Source organism: Amblyomma mixtum, chromosome 5, assembly GCF_055824585.1.
Source record: "Amblyomma mixtum isolate Tamu chromosome 5, ASM5582458v1, whole genome shotgun sequence".
Taxonomy (NCBI): Eukaryota; Metazoa; Arthropoda; class Arachnida; order Ixodida; family Ixodidae; genus Amblyomma; species Amblyomma mixtum.
In genome coordinates, this window is record NC_143016.1 from 45,316,380 (window position 1) to 45,338,370 (window position 21,991).

General features: G+C 54.0%; 1 protein-coding gene and 1 non-coding gene across 7 annotated transcripts in view; both read right to left on the reverse strand.

The window, feature by feature from the left end:
- Utx (Utx histone demethylase) overlaps positions 1–21,991 on the reverse strand; it is a 113,574-nt gene that overhangs the window by 52,776 nt on the left and 38,807 nt on the right. The window lies entirely within an intron of this gene.
- TRNAV-AAC (transfer RNA valine (anticodon AAC)) lies at positions 11,878–11,950 on the reverse strand. The gene has a single exon. It is a non-coding gene; the product is annotated as a tRNA-Val (tRNA).

Sequence of the window (21,991 nt, forward strand, 5' to 3'; positions counted from 1 at the left end):
TCCCTTTAAATGTTCATTTCAAGTAACATCCACTCCTGCCAGGGGCGGCTGCCAGTTTGAAATAAACAAACAAACTTCGTATATGAAGTCACGGAGTCCCTCTTCAACTCGACGTCATGTACAGTCGTAAGTTTGAATTGAGTGGCGGCATAAAAAAAAAAAAAGTTCAATTTTCAACTCCACACGTCTCGGCAATGAAATACGTCTCGTTGCCAAACGAACGTCGTGAGAGCCACAAAATACCAAGCAATCTTACAGAGCAGTCAAATTGGATGTTTTTTTAACAGTTTCCCTCGAACAGAATCGTACAACGGAGGAGCTGCAGTTCCATCGCAGAAAAGTAGCAATAATAAAAAAAAAAAGACAGGACGAGAAAAACATTCCACGTCTCACCACGGCTTTTCGCGTCCGGTGCTTTTCTTTTTGTTTCTTTCGGCGATTTCTCTGCCAGAGTGTCCCTTCAACTTTATAATCCAGGCAAACGTAAAACAACCTCCCGCATTGCACTCGACGGCTGGTCAACAGCAAGGCGGAAAAGCGGTAGCATTTCCGAGACTGCCATTGCAAATCCGCGATGCAACAAGGAACTTTTCACAGTCGCCGTCGTCGACCCCACACGACCCTAACACGGTTACGTGTTAAAAGCCCGAGAGAGCGAGGGATGCGGGCATACCGCACATTGTGTGCCCTACGATGAATCAGTCGCTACGAGGAGAGAGGGTGAGGAGGAGGTTGCAACGCGCCGCTTCGCGACTGGCACGAAAGGGCGAGCATCTCCCGGGCACGTCGTATCAAGCGCCGAGCAGCGCACCCGTAGCGTCGCGATAAGGCCCCATAGAAAATACGAGGAAGGCCGCGGCCCCCGCCTCCCGCGTACTATACAACGCCGGACGCACGTCCATATTGCGATAATGCAGATCGTGGAAACAAATACCCGGATCGCAAGCACCTGCGCAATACAAAAGTCAACACCGACTCGTCGGAGGAGACGTCACACTCGACACACACACATACGCTGGGTTATCTCAGCTCTTGGAAAGGACGGCGCAGTGGGGAGGCGATAACCAACGCGTGGAGATAGTTCTTCCGCCGTCCACTCCGTCCTCTCTGGGAGCCACTTCGCACGATAACGAGGACAGCGATACGCCGACCGAAGGAGGTCACCACGCGTGCCGGGAAACACCTTTCTCGGTACCTGGAGCACGCGACCTGCCGCATGCAAAGGTTGCGTCGCGACCACTCGCCGCCTGCACTAACGCGCGCTCTGGAATCAAGCGATAGGAGAGTTCCTGGAACGCAACAAGTCGTCCTCGGGGCGGTGAAATCGCGCCACCGATTGCCGAAACATCCAAAAACCGAAACTACCGCCACGAGCATACGCGTCAGGTTAAACTTTCGAAGTAACCACGGCACCAGTCGTATAAGGCTGCCAAGTACCCCTCCCCCCCACGCCCTCAGAGGGTCACTGTGATGCCAAAGCTGATCCAGTTACATTCGCATGTGCCCTTCGTCCACTTTCCGCAGCACTTCGAAGGTGCCATAAGTCCGCTCTCTGCCTTGTGCCGTCGACTTTCCCTTCTGGGGCGAAGCCTTTTCCGGATCAAGCAAACCGCGAGGAGGAACCGTTCTTTATGCGTACACGCAACTGCATTTCGCTGTACGTTCCCAAGTCAATCTTTCAAAGCATATGCCACAAAGCAACTGGAGCGACTCGACGCCGCTAAGGAGAAAGCGCGAGAACAGAGAGAGGCCAGTGGCGTGGCTTCCGCAAACACAGCTCTCGAGAGGTGCTCCTCGTACCAACACTTCTACCCCGTGGCATTTGCGCGAAACGCCCGGCCATGCACACGACTCATCAGCAGAGGCGCGACTTCCGCACGGTGCAGGCAGGCAGGAGAGCACTCAACAAGCGCAGCAGCGAACTACGCTCTGTGCACGTGTTTCCCTGTCCTCGACGTGCTTACACGACAGACAAAAAGGCACGCCCCCCTCTTCCCAGCGAAGGTTGCAGCAGCGCGAAAGGCGCAAGCACAGAATCAGCACGCCAGGAACGATCGATGAAGAAGCCACCCGCTTATGGCGGCACTAGGGCAGGGATGCTCCCACATCGCTGCGAGAAGGGCGAAGCGACAACGGCGAATCTATTGGTGTGTCCCCTGACCAGCCTACTGAACACGGGCGCCCTACAACCACCTCGCAATTTATTGTGCTATAACACTGTAATTGCGCTATTGCGTGCACTGCGAGTGAGTCCCAGGAAAAAAAAAAAGACGGAAAATGTGTGTGTGCGCGCGGAAGGGAGGGGGGGGGGGGTGGCACTATACATCACCAAGATTTGACCTGAGGCTAAATCGCTCGCGGTGTGCGCGCTTCCTAGCGTGAGCGCGATCAAGGCAAGTGACGCGTACGCAACACACGTAGGCATGATGGCATATACTTCCGCATCCGCATTGCATGTTGGGGCATTGTCCTCCAGGCTAGCGAGCACACATGGGCTTTTTGTAAACATGAACACGTTTCCCAGCAAGAACGAGAGATTCCGCCCCCTTTCCCTGAGCAGCGCGCCGTTACCAAAATCGGCAGCTTGGAGGACGCTAAACAAACGCCGGATGTGAATGCGCTTCGACGGCGATCGGCAACTCGACCCGGAGGAGCCGGCGAGAGAAAATGGAAGGATGGATTTGCCCTCCCCACTGGCGCCAGAGGCAGGTCGTATGCGGAAAGAAGAGCGACGTCCCCGTGCTGCTTTTCCAGCATGATCCCAGACCGACCAGAACAGCAGCTTCGGGAGAAGCCTAAACTAAGTCGCTTTTGTTTATCCGTCAATTTATTCAAACTCTGTGCACTGCGTATAATGTGAGCGGTTGCACGTGCAGGCATATCGATCACTATGGGATGTGTAGAGCTGGCAGACGATGGACATGTCCGTCGTCTCCCAGCGCTGTGCATTCCATAAAGACCAACCAGCCAGCCTATAGCAACACAACCTGCCAATATCGAACAATAGAAGCGTCGATCAGAGCGTTACAAGAAAAAAAAAGCAAGAAGCCGATATTAAGCTAATAGTGCACTGACCAAAACACTATGAAAAAAAAAGAGGAACTAATTACGGCACAACCAACAAGCGCTGTATTTGCACGAGTAATATGAACGCGAACAGCCAGTTTCCAACCAAGATCCAGTTTCCAACCGGGGGGGGGGGGGGGGGGGGGGGGCATGCTTCAAGTTTGCACGTGGCGAATCATCGCTAACTCCACATTAGGAAAGTGTTCGCTTCCACACGCTTCGACGTGTACACGGCGGCACACGGTAAAATTGGCGAGCGGCAAGAGCAAACGACAGGGATGACTCCAGAAAAAATATTAGGAAAATGCACGCACTTTTGCTTCTTTCAACCACAAGTGGTGATCCGTAGAAGGCTGGCGGGGCACGCCCGTATCACTCCAGTCACCCAGCAAACGGAGTAACAAACGCCGCAGGACCATTTAAAACGTGCTCCCCGACCACGACAACACGCTCCCCGCACGCATGTCCTGAGCCGCTGTGCATTTCCCAGCGGGACACGCTTGCGTTCAGCGCGCACACAAAACGAATGAGCAATCAGCTGTTTGGCTTCCTACGGCCCGCAATCACTGCTATCTCCAAAGACTTATCAAACTACCCACGATATCCGGAAACCCTTTGAAAAAAATTTCAACGCAAAGCGCCGACAGCGGTATCTCGTCGCACACGGACAATAGGCGCGCGATTCAAGGACCGATAAAATAAGATTCCAAACGACGACAGTTCATTTAAAGACGCGACTGAGGCGGACGATCCGCGCTCGCCATGAAGGATCAGAATCTAAAACACCCCCCTCTCAAATCGGCTTTCGTGACTTCTCTGTTCAAGAGAGAGGGAAAAGGTGGGGGGACACTTGACCTTTAAGGGTACGACGCGACACTTGCTCACGCAGACACCGTTTCCTCTTTCACAATCATTATGTGAAAGACCACGAGACACGCGCATAAATCTCCAAGCCGTACGAACGTGCCTGCGTGGCCTAATAAGGAACAAAAAAGCATGCGTGGCTTAGCTGTAGCGTATCTGACTCGCAACCCAAGGGTCAGGGGTTCGAATCCCGACCGCTCAAATTTGCTTTACAGCGCAATTAATTTACTTTATATACTTGCATGCCCTAATGGCGTTCGAGTCATGCTGCGAGCTTTTCGTTTTGTGGAGCTTGGTCCAATGATAGAGGAACCCCCGAAGGTGGTGTACAATTTGTAATAGGGGAGTAATTACTCATTGGCACGAGTAATTACTCCATTAAATTCGCTCTCGCCCAACCATCCGATCTGGTGGCCGTCCTGGCAAGCTCAGTTGGTACAGCGACTGCCCCGGGCAGGCGATGGTCGCGGGTTCGAACCCAGGACCAGGACGAATTTTTCCACAACTAAGAAGTTTGAGAGAGCTGCATAGCTCTCCATTGTAGCCGTACGGCTGCTTGGGTCGATGCTAATGAGTAATTACTCCCTTGTTAAGCGGAGTTACTGCTTTACGGATTCTGCTCCGCAAACGACAGCAGCTAGTGATCGACCACAGCAACGCTCAGCCAAAGTAATCGAATTGAGAAAACCAATGTTTCCCCATATTCTGCGCTTCAAATGTGTTGATTCCGTGTCAAAGCGTGCGTCGAGAGACGCCAAAGTTGTTTCAGCCGCCGGAACGGCTCGCAAGGCCACACGCGACACTGAACCACGGAAACAAAACGCTTTCGTTCACATCGCGCACAGACTGTAATAAGCGATGCTGCAAGCTAGACGGGCAGTCACCTGCCGCCCACGAACGCCCTTGTCTGCTAGCGCTGAACAGTTTCGCTCGCAATACGCGACAAGAGCTACCCGGTGAAATTTCGGAACCAATGCGGAAGCCAAACTAAAAGTTGTAACCGTTTGAAACCCAGTTCCACCTTGCTGAATCATCGGTCATCATTGGCCTCTAGTATCTCAGAAATAATAATTATAACAACAATAAAAAAGACAAAAACCCAACGGTACGGAAACACTGAGGAAGCTGAGCACATTGGGATCAACACACACGCACGCACACACACGTCATAGTACATATTCAAGTTCACGTCACTATCGGGCCGACAATCACCGCATTCGGGACGCGTTCCCATATGCAAGATGGCTATCTAAAGAGGTGGGGCGCCGCGAGAGAGCGAAAATAAACGAGGCAAAACGGACTCCGCGTTTCCGTCTGCTCCCTCCGAGGCACTCCTTTCTTTTAAACATGCCTCGCAGCAGGGAGGGCAGATTCCAGGCGCTGGCCCCGTCCCCTCGAGAGAGAGCGATGAGCGAGCGAAATCCCAGTATGCAATTTATGAGAACCACCGAGGCATTAAGATGGAAAATGAAACAAAGATAGAGAGAAAAAAGGCGCAAAAGGAAGGAAAGCGCCCTGGCCGCCGGACAGATGCCGCGCGGCACCCGGAAAGCGGCGCGCTGACGCGGCGCGGCGCACGTGCGGCAGGGACTCCCGGCAATGGCGCCCTATGACGTCATCGCCGCCGCCGCTGCTGCTGCCGCTCCGGCGGAGGAAGGATGGCACTCTTTCCCTCAATTCGTCCTCCTCCCTAACAACAAATAGGAAGAGAAGGCGCCCCTCTGCGCGCGCACCGATTCCACGTCTTCCCTCTCCCAGCGTACGCCGAGCAGCAGCGAGCGCCGGCGGAACGAGCGCCGGCGGAACGAGCCCCTTCTCCACGGCCCATTCGGGCAGCAGGCTTTCCATATGCATGACGGCGCAGCCATTCCTCGTCGGCGATAAAAAGCTCCGACATTTTTTCCCATATCCGCTCGCCCCGCGGATCCAACCGCACAAAGGTGGGCGAGCGGAAGGGGGGAGGCGGAGATCCATCCCGCTACGAACCGGGAAGGGCAAACAGCGTTCTTCTCCCCATCTTCCCCAGTTTCATTTAGGGTGCAGTTTCATCGACATGGGGAGGCCTACGCCATTCAGCTGCGGCGCGGAGCAAAACTTGACGGGCTCGCTTTGAAGAACGGGACAGGGGAGGCGTTTCTCATCGCCCTGAAAAACAATGCGCAGCTTTAATTCTTCATTTTTGTTTTAATATTACAACAGCGCTTTATTGAACCACTGAAGGATCACGCAAGTACGTCAACAAACCAATCTACAGTTCCACGCGCCCTAAACATTGCGCGACAAAGCGAGTAAAAACGTCAGCTCCAGATTTAGTGCACAAAGAGCACCTGTTAATGTCGAGCACCCCGGGCCACCGACTCGTTCCACCTGCTGCACACGGCGCGGAGAGTTCGTGGATTCGGCGAAACGAAAGACAACTTTTACGATCGTTACAAATGCATGACACATGCCGGGACCGTTCAGCGAACCGAATACACTGCATTAAAGAAAAAATGTAAGTAGGTTTAATGACAGCTCGAAAGCAGCCGTTTCTAAGCCTGCGCCTGCTCTTTTCTGCAGTTTAATTGCGTAATGAAAGACGCAACGTCCCAAAACCGGCTAATACTCGTCTTGTTCTACCCATTACCAAACATGACCTCGCGAAACGAGCGCTGCGGACCGGTTTCGAAAAATACAGCGCTCCTCCCAGACGAGGAGTAACGGCTGGTTATTAGAGCCCTCACCCCATCCCACCCACCGTTACCACTTGCCCTAAATCTGGAAAGAGAAAAAAAAAAGACTACGACACACGGAACCGAGTTAAGAGCAAATAATAGGCCAGCCAACAGCCCATCTTACGCTTCCGCGAGCGCAAACTACGCAGCAAAACGCGAACGACACTGCAAGCAACGGGCAGGCAGCTTTCTGCGACATAATGCGACCAGGCAGCGCCCTGGTACGACGCACACGGAGTTGCTCGTCGGGTCACTATGCCGAAAGGCTGGAATGCTGAAACACTAGGCAGTTGTCAGAACGCTGTGCGACCATATCAAAGCGCATGTCACAACCCCCTTATTGCTAGTTCTCTTTGTTGCGCACTATATCAATCATCAGAGCTCAAAGGTACTGATAACAAAGATTAGCGACCAAAATATCTGGTACACTGAAGTGCGCAGGATGAAAGAGATGGCTGCTCAGAATCAAACTGCTGCGCCCGCATGTGTGTGTGCCGTTTCGGCGCATTCAAACGCACCACAACTATCGAAAACGACACGACACTAATGCACGAAAGAAATATACCAGACGTTTCAGCGAAAGTGAACCAATTTTTTTTAAAATAGGCTCTTTCAGGTATGAAGGCGACTTATGCGGCACAGTAATACCTGCATTGGCGGACGTCAGAAACATAGCCGCTTAACAAATTTCTGACAATTAACTTTATAACTATAACAGTTAGGCTGCTGGGTGCAATTAGAGATTTGTAGCGGGTCGTTAGTAATAGCCATGTATGTTTAGAATTTTGAAAACGCGATTACTCTCGCTGCAGTGGCTCGACAAAATTTGGCTGCATCATGAGAAAATACATGCACTTTCGAAACCATACATGCAAAGCAACCCCTCCAGTGCACGTAGCTAGTCGAAATAGCCAAATTTTGTCGAGCCACCGCGGCGAGGGGAATCACGTTTTCGAAATTCTAAAATGATATGGCTACTACTAACGACCAGCTACAAGTCTAATTGCAACTAGTGGCCTAACTGTCATAGTCAAAAAGTTAATTATCAGAAATTAGTTACGCGGCTAACTAACAAACATTATTTACATTTTTTCTGAAGTCTGCCAACGCAGGTATTATTGAGGCGCAGAAGTCGCCTTCATACCTGAAAAAGTCTATTTTAAAAAGTTTGGTTCACCTTCTCTGAAACACCCGGTATACGTACCACGACGCAGCATTCGCGTTCGTGGCACGGGTTGCCAGGTGCTCTTGACGTCATTGCAAGGCACTAGAACTGAGCAACACAGCCATATTCTGCACAGCTGTTTACTACTGCATTACAGCGAAAGGCATCAACTGGGAGAAGCTCTTTCAATAAAATATGTACCCCATTCACTCGTTAACTAAGGGTCAGGAACCGGTGAACGACCGGAGACGTCATCATTTCCCTTCTCGAGTTCTTTCGTCATATAAAAAAAAAATGCTGACGGTCACGGGCAAACGATTCGAAGAACTTGAGCGCCTGCCAAGCCGTCTACACAATACCATTTAGCGCAAAATCGTGAATGCAGCGCACATCCCACGTCACACCGAGTGCACAGCTCAGCTGCAAATAACAAACGCCTGCGCTGACAATGGATGAATCGAGAGGACGGTAAAGTAACCAACTCAAAATACGCTTAACATGGAATAGCAAGGGAAGAGTCAATGCGATGACACGTAGCAACTAAATCGACGCTTCCCCGCTGAACAGAGGAGTTGTGATCGCCGGTCTAAACGCACTCGTGGCCAGCAGTAGTTCGCCCTTGGAGTGCTCGTAATTAACGTGTGGGATAAGCTAAGCGCTATTTATTCATCTGTGCATTAATCTAAACAATCCAGGTCTCAGCGCGAGAACTTGGTAGGTGGGTCAAACGTGCAAGGAAAACTAACAAAGTAAAGCCGAACTAACTATAAAGGTGCAGTGTGGCCTCGAATAGAAGTCAAATAATTAAGCCATGGGTGAAATTTTATCGTGAATTCTAAGCAGGAGGAGCTCCGTATAAAATCTGTCTCATGGCTTCATCGTAGAACCCAGTATTCGTGGCCGCACAGCATAAGAAATTGACGTGACCCTCCTGGGCGCAGTGAACATGTCAGTTAACCAAAGAAGCTCTCCGCAAAGAAGCTTCAGTCTCCTCCCCCCCCCCCCTCTTCCGTCCCTCTTTCATTTTGTCTGCGAAATCATATAAAAGCATTTTAAATAGCAAAGGTGGTCCCGACAAAGAAACAGAGAATCTTTAAAAGTTAAATGCGTACCAGCCAGGCCATAAGAGTGGGGCCAGAAGAACGAGCTGCAAAACGTACTCAACTCAAGAGTTCGGCCCGCATTTCCGCCATTCCGCTGCTGTCGCTTTGCATTCCCAAGCTATTCGAGGAGCAATGATCGCACAGGCGCTGCTACCAGGAACGCAGAATTTATAAGCGTCGAGAGGGAACGGAGGCCGGCGGAGAGCGGACATGACCTCGGAGGCGATCGTTCGTCGTCGCGGCATTCCTGGCAAGCTGCGCTAAAGGGCAGCCAGCCCTCCACGGCGGCCGGTCTCTGCGCGGTCGATTTCGAGGAGCGAACGAAGGGCGTTGATGTGTGGCAAGGAATACCTCGCGCGCCCGGGACCCTGGCTATGGGAAAATCGCGTACAGTTCGTTCTCCTTCTCCTCCATTAAGTGGCTCGCTATTGGCCCGCCTAAAGCATGGAAGCCGATTTGTTTCCACGGGCAACGAATAAATTATACGTCAATTTATTACTGCGGGGAACAGTTAGAAAAGTTAAACACAGAAGGGAACGGCAAAGGGCCAAGTGAGCAGATGAGGTTAAGGGGGAAATCTGCGAGGATAGGGTGGCGACCGCAGCTGGAGCAGGACAGGACTCCCTAAATATTATGGGAGGGGGAGGGGGAGGGTCTTTTTCCACATAACAGACGTAAACAGGCTGCTACTGATGACGATGATAAATTTACCACAACCGGCCCCCGATGTTCGACTACAGAGAACCGCGTACACTATACCGAGGTTCCCGAGCCTCTGACTAAAGCCAGACCGGTCTTCTACTACGCAGTATTATACTCGCTAAAGGTCCCAGAAGCTCGCAGATGCCTTCCTGCACACGTCGCGAGCCAACCCGCTTCGTCGCGTTTAACCGACCGCCAGCGCGATCCTTATAATTCAGCGAAGACAGGTTCAGCGGCTTTGTAACTGACGATTTGTGTTGTTTCCTAATGACTGCATGAGGCGCACTTTTTCATTCACTTTTCGCCGGTTTTCTGCCGTTTGTAAGTGCACGGTGGACAAATTTTCAGTGCATCGACTAAAATCAGCAGCTCTGTCAACAGCTAAGTATGACCAACTTCCATGCGATACGGGTAAAGACCAACCCAAGAAACAGTGTTTCAGTGCACAGTGTAACGGTAACAACGAATCGCCCCGACGGCGGTGGTCCCACACGGGCATTTGCGGACGACTACGTCCCGATTCCCAAAACGCTTTACGCTTTTACGTGACTTTCCGAAGTCATCCAATCGGGCAAGGGCATTTGCCATGTCCTCAACCTGATTCAGCGCCTGTGTGTGTCCTTCCATCTCGTTCTTGTCTGTGCGCGCGGTTTTCCAAAAACGATTGTTCTACAATACGATCTTTGCAGCCATACGCTAGCCCAACACCGAAATCGGGGCGCCTTTGTTCCAGATCCCCTTGGCCGCCATTACACCGCTTTCTCCTCGAGTGGCAGCCGCGTGCTCGCGAAGGCACGCAACAGCAGACAGGAGAAAGAGGGGCAAGAACGCAGATAGGCGCGCAGCCCCCGCGCGTCCGGCGGGCGATAGCCCACGCAAGAAGCCGCCGCCGCCACCAGCAACACCAGCACCTCCGTGCTATGGCGGGACGTTGACCCGCGCCTCCACGGTCACACTCCGAGGAGCGCCGGCGACGCGATAGCGCCAAGACGACCACCGAGCGCCCGTCGGCCGGGGAGAAAGCACGACCGGAGGGCACACGCGACCTGCTCGCGCGGCTCCACTCTCCGGAGACGCTGAACGGAAGCGGGGAAGGACAGGCCTCGCCGAAGCCCACTCGCCCGAACGCATTAATCGCCGGCTGCGACTCACACGGGACCACGATAAAGTGCTCGTCCAAGTTCACCGAACTTTTCAAAGTCCCTGCCTCTAAATCCCAGTCGCTCCGAGCCTTCGAGTCAGCCGCACTTCTATGAAGACCGCTCATTCCCTCGATAGCTTCGCCAGTTGAAAGGCACCCGTACATCGGTCGATTTCCTGTCGTGCCGTTCGATACTAACGTCTCAGAACCCGCCCCTGACCTCGCCGCCCTATCCATTACCCGAACGGGCCATCGGCAAAGTGTTACCGCTCATTCTTCTGATATGATGGGCTGAAATGTCATCAGCTCGCGTTCCTACCATCTAAAGTCCCGTATCCATTAGCATCCTCTTCATTATTCAAAATGAGTTCCTTGTCATCGCTTCCTTGGTTGTCCTCGGACACGTTCCAAACTTCTTCGTTAGCCTCCAAGGCATACCCTGACCGACAACACGGTGTCGGAGCCTTGAGAATCGGCGCTTCGCAAACTCTCTAGTTTGGACTAATCAGTCGTCCGAGGTGCACAAACGGACAACGAATTCATTTACACTGCTGGGTGGAAAACAACTATATATCGCCGCGCGAAGCAAAGCGATGAAGGCCAATGAGAAGAATGAACGGCAACATTACGAACACAGCCTCCAAAGCGAGCGCTACCATTCCAAGCCTGCCCAGCTCCAATGACGTCACCCCCAAACGATCTGAATTTCGCAACAGTGGTTGAAGGAAAGCGGGGTGCTCAGCCTGATTGCTGCGGTTAAGCACTGAAAATGCAGGTGTTCAAAACGCGCCTCCTCATGGTATTCATTTCATTTCATTTATTTTATCCTCAAGGGCCCGGGGGCATTACTTAAGGAGGGGCTACAGTTGGGGTAAATACAAGCATGATGAAGGCAGGCACAATGAACACAAACACTACAAATTATAAAATACAAGAAAAATAAATAAATAAAGAGCATCAAGGTATCCGTGGGATGATGCGGAAAAAGCAAGAAATGCACGTGCGGCTTACGAACTTTTTGTTCGCTCGATAAAACCGCGGAAAAATGTTTGTTATCTCGGTTATAACGTGCCAACTGTAAAAGTTACCTGCAGGCGAAAAAAAAACTGAAAACAAAAAATGTGTTCTTGCCAGGGATCGAACCTGGGACCTTCCGCGTGTTAGGCGGATGTGATAACCACTACACCACAAGAACAGCTGCGAGCTTCGGACACTGCAGTGACATATGAAATAAGGTGAGCTCGAAAAGCACGTACTCCATTGGAAAAATTCTTGCCTGCAATTAATTCGTCCGTCGGAACTAGCCTCTGCTACATCCGTCGAGCAGCACCGTTGACCCCCTGCCGCGCAACGAAGCCGGGCTGCTATTCGAGCCTCATGCCCCGCGCACCGTGGCACTCGTGGCGGGTGACCAATCGCGGCGCCACGTATTCGTAGTATTTCTGCACGCAGCAAGCGTGAATGGGCGCCGCGTTGCGCTAGGAGGTGACGTCATGCTCGCCGCCACGCGAGGCCACCGGAGCGCGTCGCGGGAGGGGAGAGTAGAAAAATAGCCCTTCCGCCAAGGGCGCCGAGGGGCCCCTGCCTGTGGCGGCAGCACGAGAGAGGGTCGCAAAGGCGGCGTGAACTCAGCCGCAGAACGGAGATGCGTCGGCAGGCGTCCCGTTTCATTCAGCCGCGCAAGCGAGTTCACGAAAGCCTGCTCGTCTACCAAACACTATTTCTAGGTTTCGGTTCGCGAAAGGTGGAAACGCGGTCACTGGCCACTTACAATGACGTCAAGAGGAGAGGCGTTCCGCAACGCGCTCGCTGGAGCCTCGTCGAGTGTTCGACAAAAGCTCGTTTGTTTAGGCGTGAAAGTTAAAAGAAGGGCGATAACAGGCACTTCCCAAGTAAGGGACATCAAAATTTGGAGAATACACCTGAGGAGAGAGAGAGACGCTCTTTTCTTTTTAACTGCTGTGACGCGGTAACTGACTGCACGCTCACGTCACGTAAACATTACACCTAACTACGCGAAAACTCGTCCTTAGGTTCAAATTCCCACGCACAAAGGTCCCGGTTCTGCAGGCGGCACCGTTCAGCAAATGTCCATCGAGGTGCACCAGGAAGCATTGCGAGAGCCACACCGGAAGGGCGCGCTGCCAAAGGAAAGGAAGGGTGTGTGCGAACTACTGCGGAAGCGCGAGCTACACAGCCCCGCAACGCGGACGACGACGCCGCTCCCGTGTGAACGAAGCCAGTTCCGGTCGTTCGCGCAGCGACGCCGAAGAAGGCGAAGCCACTGCGCAGTGAAGTATACGTCCAGTCCATACAGGTCACCCTACTTTCAGGTCGATCGGGGGAGACAACCCTTCACCATAGCCTGTCGTGAAGCTGGAGTTCCGAGAATGTGTCGTCGTCAAAGCGCACAGTCAACCTAAGAACGGAGAAAGTTGTCCACGCAGACAGGTACGACCCGATACTATGGCGTCTAGCCACCATACCGATACCGCACGCGGGCGCCAAGCGCGCGTTTTCGAGTCAACGGAACGTCAGTCCTCAGCGGCGAGGCCAAACGATACTGCCACGAGGGAGTTCCACAAAGGCCCAGTCGCCCCCGCAGTTACGGAACACGGGGCAGCCAGAGCTCGGGAGCAAGCTGACGCCGTTCAGTAACCGGCCAACGCTCGGAGACGCGAGGGAACATCACTGCGCGCCGCGACCAGTCGCCCCTCGGGCGAGACGGGACCGCAGAGTATACCGGCGGCGATTCCAAATGGCCCCCACAGATAAGAGGCAAAAAGAGCGGCCGCCTCATCACTTAAAACAGCGCGGCCGTTCACATCAGCAGGTTTTCCGCTAAAGGCGGCAAGGCGGCAAGGCGGCGGCAGCAGCAGCAGCATCAGGAAGCGATGACGTCAATGCACACACCGCTCGCCTGTAGTACGCATGATACGCGCGGCCGTCGTCGCCGCCGTGGTGACGCAGACAGCTGTGGCGGCGGACCTCCGGCGCCTGAGTCAGCGGCCACGGAGGAGGACGCCGCGAATCCGGTCGGTGCGAGGCCCGGCCGTCGCGGGGAAGTTTCGCCACCCGCATGGTGCTGTAGTGTACTAGAATAGCGTACCGTTCTAGCACACTATAATGGTGCTTTACCGGGAAACCCGGCCCCACTGCCATCAAGGCGTTCCACCATGCCTTCCTGGCAAAGATCGCGCAGTGGCCCGGCGGCCGCGTGCCGATCGCCCACCATTGCCGACGATACGTCAGCCAAAAATAAAAAGGGCCGACCAATTACTAACCGGTCTCACGCGGTAACGACTTCGTGGATACCGGCTCCCTAGTACAGGCAGACGCCAGCTGTAACTGGTCCAAAACGCCGTGCGCCGCTCTTGGAAAGAGGGCAAACAACGGTAAATTGCGTCACGTGGCCAGCGGAACGAACGGATTCAGAGGTGGAAACAAAAAGAAAAGGATACCCACCGCCCGTGAAGAAAGGAACACGACAGCGTACAGAGCAGTCTATTATTACCCTCTGCCCAGAGCAGGGAATCATATCTCGCTTTTCGACGATGGAAGTGTGTTATAATAACGCGAAGACGCGGTCCAGTTCGCCACTAGCCGTGCGCGCTGGACTCAGCTGCTGGACACCGCAGCCCGAAGTTCCCAATAATCCGAGGGCGTAAACAAATGACGCGCAATGGCATCCGAAGGTCAAAGTTATGCGGAGCCTCCAATCAGAGTGCCGCCAGAGATTATTCAACAGGCCACGGATATGCACTTGTAGCGATACTGCTGCGGCTTTTGCAAGTATGAATCAGGAATGCAGCCACAGTGAAAGCTTTTCAAACTAGAGCTAATAGAGAAAAAAAGTTCAGGAACGACCCCTAACTTCGCAATAAAGAAACGACGCCGTAGGACGATACGGGACACCGAATGAACTTTGAAAACGAGTGTCTCCCCCTTAGTCCACAGACTGCCTATAGACTATTTTAAGCATGGTTTATGGGTTATGCGGCTTTACGTCCCAAAAACGATTCACGCTATGAGGGACGCCGTAGTGAAGGGCTACGGAAATTTCGACAATATAGGGTTCTTTAACGTGCACTGACATCGCACAGTACAGGGGCCTCTAGAATTTCGCCTCCATCGAAATTCGACCGCCGCGACCGGGGTCGAACCCGCGTCTTTCGGGTCAGCAGCCGAGCGCCATAACCACTGAGCCATAGCGGCGGCCACTATCTTAAGAAACTTTTGAGGAAAGCCGATACACTCTGGTACTCCTGCCGTGCTTCGTCGCAGACCTGCAAGGCCAGTCTTATTTACCCAGCACCGCGTAGCAGAGTACCTCTCGACGGCGTACTACGAAGACATCCACAAAGCGAGCCCGTCCGCCGCGCTGGGGACAGCTGCCGTGCGCCAGGTGCGAACACAAAGTGGCCCGGATGGGCAATCCCCCGCGGAGGAGGCTGAATGGGGGGCGACCCACCTGTCGGGCTGGCTCGTTACATGTTGGCCGTGTGTAGTGGCCGTCAATCGCGCGTCACCTGGCAGACCGGTTCGCGCTACACCACTTGTCTCCTTCTCTCTTCCTTCTTTGCCGACGTCAGCCACGGTGTCTTTCTTGCCCCGTGTATCACGCGCTGAAAGACTGCCTTCCGTGTATCCGACCGGATCAACTTCGATACTCGACTAGCTGGACACTGCTACAGCAGGTTCACGACCCACCCCGACGGGACACGCACACACGTAGAATAATGAGGCTCCGAACACTGGTCGCAAAAAGCAGCGAGCGACGAAGTGAGGCTCTTCGTCCAGATAGATGAGCGCCGTTGCCCGTCTGCCAAGGTTAAAACACGCAAGCGACGCCCATTGCCCTGACTCATGCTTCAATGCAAAACGCGAGAGTCAATGACTTCCCAACCAGTGAGGAATGTGCACAGTTGCGTTCAGTGCGACACGTAGCACGGACGATGTGGTAGGAGGAGGTCAAGTGGGGGGGAACAAATTTCGAGGGGGCACTTTGGTGATCAAAAATGCGATGAGGCGAAAGCCTTTCCCGCAACGCTCTCCAGCGTCCTTACGCTAGACAAGGAGAACTGCAAGTTCGATTTTTCGTCCCGTTGCTGCGTGGGCTTCTGGAGGTGGCTGAAACTTGGGAGGCTTTCAAGATGCATTTCTACAGGTGGGTGCCACAAGGTGCACCGACCGAAGTATGGATGCCCTCCCCCTTTCGCACATAGAGAGAGAGAGAGAGAGAGAGAGAGAGAGAGATGCATTTTGCCGAAACAGGGCCATATATACCGCTAACGCAGTAATAACTTCACTTGATTGGTTTAGTTTGGTTTATCGGGGTTAAACGTCCCAAAGCACCTCTGGCTATGAGGGACGCCGCAGTGAAGGGCTCCGGAAATTTCGACCACCTGGGGTTCTTAACATGCACTGGCATCGCACAGTACACAGGCCTCTGGAATTTCGCCTCCATCGAAATTCAGCCGCCGGGGCCGGGATCGAACCCGCATCTTTCGGGCCAGCAGCCGAGCGCCGTAACCACTCAGCCACCGCGGCGGGTATAACTTTACTTGAGGCTAGAGCTATAGGGTCCTGGTGAAAAGCAGCGCTTGCTTTGCTGCGGCCCGGTTGATGATCCACCGAGCCTGAGTGAAGCCAAGCATCCCAGGAGTAACGGGGAGGGTATGGATATTTGAAGGAAATGTGTTAAGAGCCCTCTTCGCGAAGCAGTGCTCGCCCGGCGCTACTGGAAAGCTGCGCACTCAGCTGTACATCAGTCAAAATAACAGTGTTCCCACCAGCGTACCCGTGCATGCCTCGGTGCTTCGCGTCATTGAGCATTCCTTGGCTATACTGAGAGCAAACTGAAGTGCAGTCGCCAGCACTACGTTGCAAGTAGTACTGCGCGCGGCTGTACGCTCACAACGCGAAACTCGATCCCGCTTTGAAAAGTTCTCTTTGAAAAGAGAACTCATTTCTGGCTTTCTCAAGTGGCCTGACTGGACAACTGACTGAAACCAAGTCTAAATCTTGCGTGAAATGAACGCATGGGCGACGCGTCACGCAAGCAGCCGCTCGCAACAGCCATGTCCGTTTGTTTTCAACCAGCTCTCGGTACAGCACAGGGCGCCACGTCAGAATGAATGAATTCGGACTGGTACGCAACTGACATATCCCCCGCTATGCAAAAGCCTAGCTCCGGACCGGTGGCCAAGAGCGCACACATGGGGACAGGAGGGCCTGGAAACGTACCCCCGCCATTCCTCCGTTCTCTCTCTTTCAAGGGCGCCTTTCCGGAGCCCCGACGCGAAACAGCGCTGACGGAACCGCGCGTTCCGCTTCCGTCGGGGTCCGTCCCCATCGAGGCATTTGGAAAATGGCATTCTCTCACAGGGCGACAGTGTTTACAAGAATGTTATACGTACAGATGTCTCAGTGCGAGACGGAGAGACCCAAGACCGACGTTACGAATTCAGCGAGGGTGCTGAACCCTGTTCGCCCCACGAGATTAGGCAGTTTAGAGCCGGGATTCAGGACAAGGGCTGGGTGAGGTCTATCCGAGAACGTCTCGCACAACGCGGTTGTGGTTGATGAGAACTGCGCTCTCCAACAGGGGCTGAATGAGCCCAGGTCTAAACTAAAGCTTCTATAGCCGTTAAATGTTCGCGAGTTCGAGCAACAACTATCACAATACACGTCGCTGCGCCAGACGCCCCGCGCCTTTTATTCAGTCGCGCTTTCCTAAAGAGCAACAGAGGTGTACATCACGCGTGCTTAAACTAAACCGTACCTGAGCGCCAAGATCTCGGCGCTATCGATAGACAGCAGCACGACGGATCGAAACGGGAAAGCTGCCATAGCTGAGATGAAAATGGTCGCCCCTTTCGGCACATGAAGGAAAGAAATACGGACATGGTGATGCCATGCAGTTTAATCCATCTCACGTGGGACATTTTTTTTCGCTCCCGACCACGGTGTTCCGGTTCTTGCCGCTCCCGCGGAAAACGGCGCGGCACCGTTTCACGTCACTTATGACGCCACGCTCAGGCGACTTCCGTGCCGCGACGTCTCCTTCGGGACGGACATCCGCGCGTAGAGCGTGCGCGGGCCGCGCATTTACGAAACGCGCGCGGCAGATATGATAAAAATAAAGGGAGCGCGACACGTAAATGCGCACGGCGCATGATCCCCCCTCCCTCCCCCCTCCCTTTCTCTCTCCAGCTACATCCCCTATTGCATTGAATAAGAGGAGATTACATACACCAAAAAGACTGGCCACAGTGATCATGGCCCTGAGGGGTCGCGAATAAGACGACGACTTCAGACAGCAGGTGACGGTGGCGACACGCCAAAGTCTCGCCACATTAGGAAATTGAATAAGCTCGAGCGCTAAAGCCAAGCCCGTTCGGTTAGCGATTATCCTCTCGACATCTTTAGGTTCTCCTGGCGCTCTCCGTAATCCGTCAGGTTCTTGTGGTTTCAGTAAAGCGAGCCTGGGGTCACCAGAGAACATCGAACTCGAGGTCCGATAATGCGAGCGTACTCAAAACGCCGCGAGCGGAGCAACCACCGCCCCAGTACTGTTCGCCGTATCTCCTTCACGAGTTATGCGTAACGGACGCCACCGGAAGCGCACTTCTACTCTGGACCGTCTCCTGCGACTTCGCGACAGTGCGAGACCGACAGCAATGCGTAACCCGACGAGGGAGAGACGCTGTAGCAGTATACGCAAGCCGTCCACCATCCCTCTTCGCTCGCGAAGCACTGCGCGCAGCGAGCGGTCATATTCCGCGCGTAACATGACCCCGATACGCCCGTGCGCGCGCGGCCACGAAGAACAATGGCCCCTCGACGGCCACCGTATAAGCCGCAACGCCACCTGGCCCCATGCGGCCCGTTCTCCGCCGGCGAGGGTCGATAGCATCTAGCGGCGAAACGGGACACTGCGCCGATGGGAAGCGGTCCGCGGCGGTCCGCACCGCACAACGGCCGAACCGCCCGGCTCAGAAGAAAACGCCGCGAACGCATCGCGCTAGCGTAGAGCAATGAGACGCGAATAAACCCCGCCGAAGGTCCCCGTCATCTCCGCATTTGGCACGCGTACACGTGACTGATCATTAACGCAGCTCCCGGCCGTGTACGGACGCCTTCTATTCATTTATTTAGTGAGTTACATCCAAGGCCTATCAGAAGCTACAAAGGGGCGAGAGTACACGTATTGAAGAAAACAAAAAAATATAAAAAATCTGAAGATAAAAAATAAAGGCGGGGGAGGGGCGCGGGACGAACTACGCACATACATTAAAGGCAGTGCAAGACATTGAAAAATGCATACATGACTGCCCAAGACAGTTGACAAAGCGCCGTGCCATTCCCGATGTAGCACACTAATCGAAGCCTCGGCCCCTTGATAGTAAGAGCCATGAAGCTCCACTTGTGAGGCCCAGTGAGTTTAGGGGAATCCCCCGGGGTGTAATAGTTGGTAATAAGGGAGTAATTACTCATGAGCATCCACCAAACTAGCCAACTAGCCCGTCAGAAAAGTCCTACTTCAGCCAACGAAGTGTAGCCGTGCGGCTACGGAGAAAACCTGCACAGCTTTCTCAGAAACGTCGCAGCTGAATAAACTGCCATCTGCTAACCACCCTGGTTAGCTCAGTTGGTAGAGCGACTGCTCCGGATAGGCGGTGATCCGGGGTTCAATCCCCAGGATAGGGCAAATTTCTCTCCAACTGTGGAGTTGGACACATGCCAGTATAGAAGGCTCATTTACGCTATCTAGGAAGCACCACACGATTCGTTTGGTCGGGCATCGCGAGATGCTGCGCCGTGGCCCCGGTACAATATCCATCGGGAACTCGACAGGACCGGAGAAGGGAAGCCATTAGCATGTAAGGCGACGCGGGTTGGCGCTGAAACACGCGCCCGGGCCAGAGTCCGCGCTCCAAGAGGCAAAGCGAAGTGGGCTCAGCTGTGCGCTGATCATTGGTCAGACAGAACCAGATCGACGAAGCAAATCGCTCCGGGCAACCTAGCCAATGACGACAAGGAGAAACGAGAACGGATACAGTGTCGACGAAGTGCGCAGAATGCTTACACCCCGGACACCTACCTCAACGCGACCAGAAGGAGGGAAAGGGACTCCTGACGTCTTGCAAAACGCCAATGTGACGCCAAGGCAAACGAGACTGCGCCCCATATGCAAAAAGCGTACCACGAGTCGTCGACGGAGCAACGAATGCTCGCCGGTACACACCCGACGGTGCGTCGCGGGTGCGTTGCGAAGCCACTTCCTGTCGGGGGTGCACACGCACCTTGAACGTGCCCCAGACACCAGCGAGCCGCAGTCGCGACCCGTACCGTGTACGCACGACAAGGTCGCGCCGGAAATGCACCGCGATCCACGCGCGCGAGAACACGCAGAGCGGAACGAGCCCTCGAGCACGTGCACACGCGCGCAACCTGCGCCGTCGTTTTCACTGCGAAGACAGGGCTGCAAAGTGTGCCGTGCATTCGCGCCGCCCAGCCAGGCTCGCGCTGCAGCAGGGCGAAGGCCGGCACCGTGGCCCCGCCAAGGTCACGCGAAGCGGGTCAAGCAGCCGCCAGTGACGCAACAGCCGAGGCGCCCACTTTCGCCCGGCGGCGGCGCGCCGAGCGCTGCTCCAGCTCGGCCCCCGACGCTCCTCGTCCCGGATAGAAGAGGCCCCCCTTCACGGCGGTCGCGCCCTCACCTAAATTGCCGGATACCCGACAGCGAGTGCCCCCCTCCCTGCCAACTGCTCTTGCTGGTGTTTTCATCCGCGGGGGACGTTCCGCAAAAGAGCGGCCAAGCTGCTCCGCCCGCCTTAACTCTGTCCTGAGCAGAGTGCCGGCCTCCAAAAGCAATGTCTAGCCAACCGTAGGACTTCGACACACTTTGCACGAACGTGCAATGAGTTTCGCCATCCATGAGGAGGGGTTCTAGCGCAGAGCCGCCGCCTTGGTGTTTCGATCAGAATCGAAGCTGAGTTCCCACGGGAGAGAAGGCGCCCACAGTCTTTGGAGAGTTTTTATACCGCCCCGCAGGGCGAGGTTGAGGCGGAACAATCCTTCCGAATACTGTCGGCAACAGCTTCGTCGCAGCAACAGAACCGTCATTACCAGCACTAGCGTTCCCAAGCCAAGCAAACCAAGCTAGCGCTTGACTACGCGAACATACACCCAATAGCTGCGTCGGTACACGCGCGCAGTGTGAGACAAGTCCGCACTCCGGTGGCACGACTAAAATGCGTTACCACGAAATCAGCATCGGAGGAACGCTTCTGCTTGCTTGCTTCGCTTAATTATTTTCGCTCACACGTCTCACGCAGACAAAACCGAGTTCGTGTGACTCCGAATTCCGGCCACAGGTGCTCCCAGACTTTACATCTGCGTCTACGGTTCAAAGTGTATCGAGACGCTAAGCTGTGCGGAGGAGGACCAGCAACTCGCAACACCGAGACAGCAGATAGGGGGTCGTTCGTCTTTAAAATGGAGTAAATAACTCATCACCATCCACTCCAGCGTAGCCATACGGCTACCAAGGGAAGCTATACAGCTTTCCATTCCTTTGTAGCCGTACGGCTGAGCTCATGTGAGTACTTACTTCCCAATTTAAGTTATTCCACCTTGGGAGTTTCCTCTAAATACACTGGACTAAGTTCCGTAATAGTTTCGTTCCAAAGCGTCTTACCCGTGGCGCGCAGCAAATGGAGAAGGTGGCGCCCATCTCGGCCGCTGAATTCTGCTCTTCCCATACTATCGCACTGAAAAGGGTATCCCCATAAACCAAGTGCAGTTCGAGAAACGAGAAACCTGCGGAGAGCTCATCTCAGTCCCGTACGATATGCTGCAGCGCAGTTAAGTAGCAGAAACGAGATTGTCATACCCAGCCCATTAGAGGAATAGGGGAAAAGAAGCCAGACGTCACCAAGAACGACCACTTCGACGTGAACGCAGTTCCTGCTCCGATAAAGCGGCTGCGCGCGTGCGGTACACACGAAAAGTGCTTTTCGTGGCGGCACGAAAAAGAAATCAGCGAATGCACTTTTCCGTAGACTTCCTCGCGACCGCCACATAAAACCAGACCCGTTTCGTCACAACACGAAAACCACCACGTACGCAGTCGCTTAGACCCGTCTCGTTTCCGATCAGTTTCCCAGATAGGGCGCGGTACGGGTTTTAAGCAAACTGTTCCGTTTGCGCGGAAAGAACAAAGAAAGGA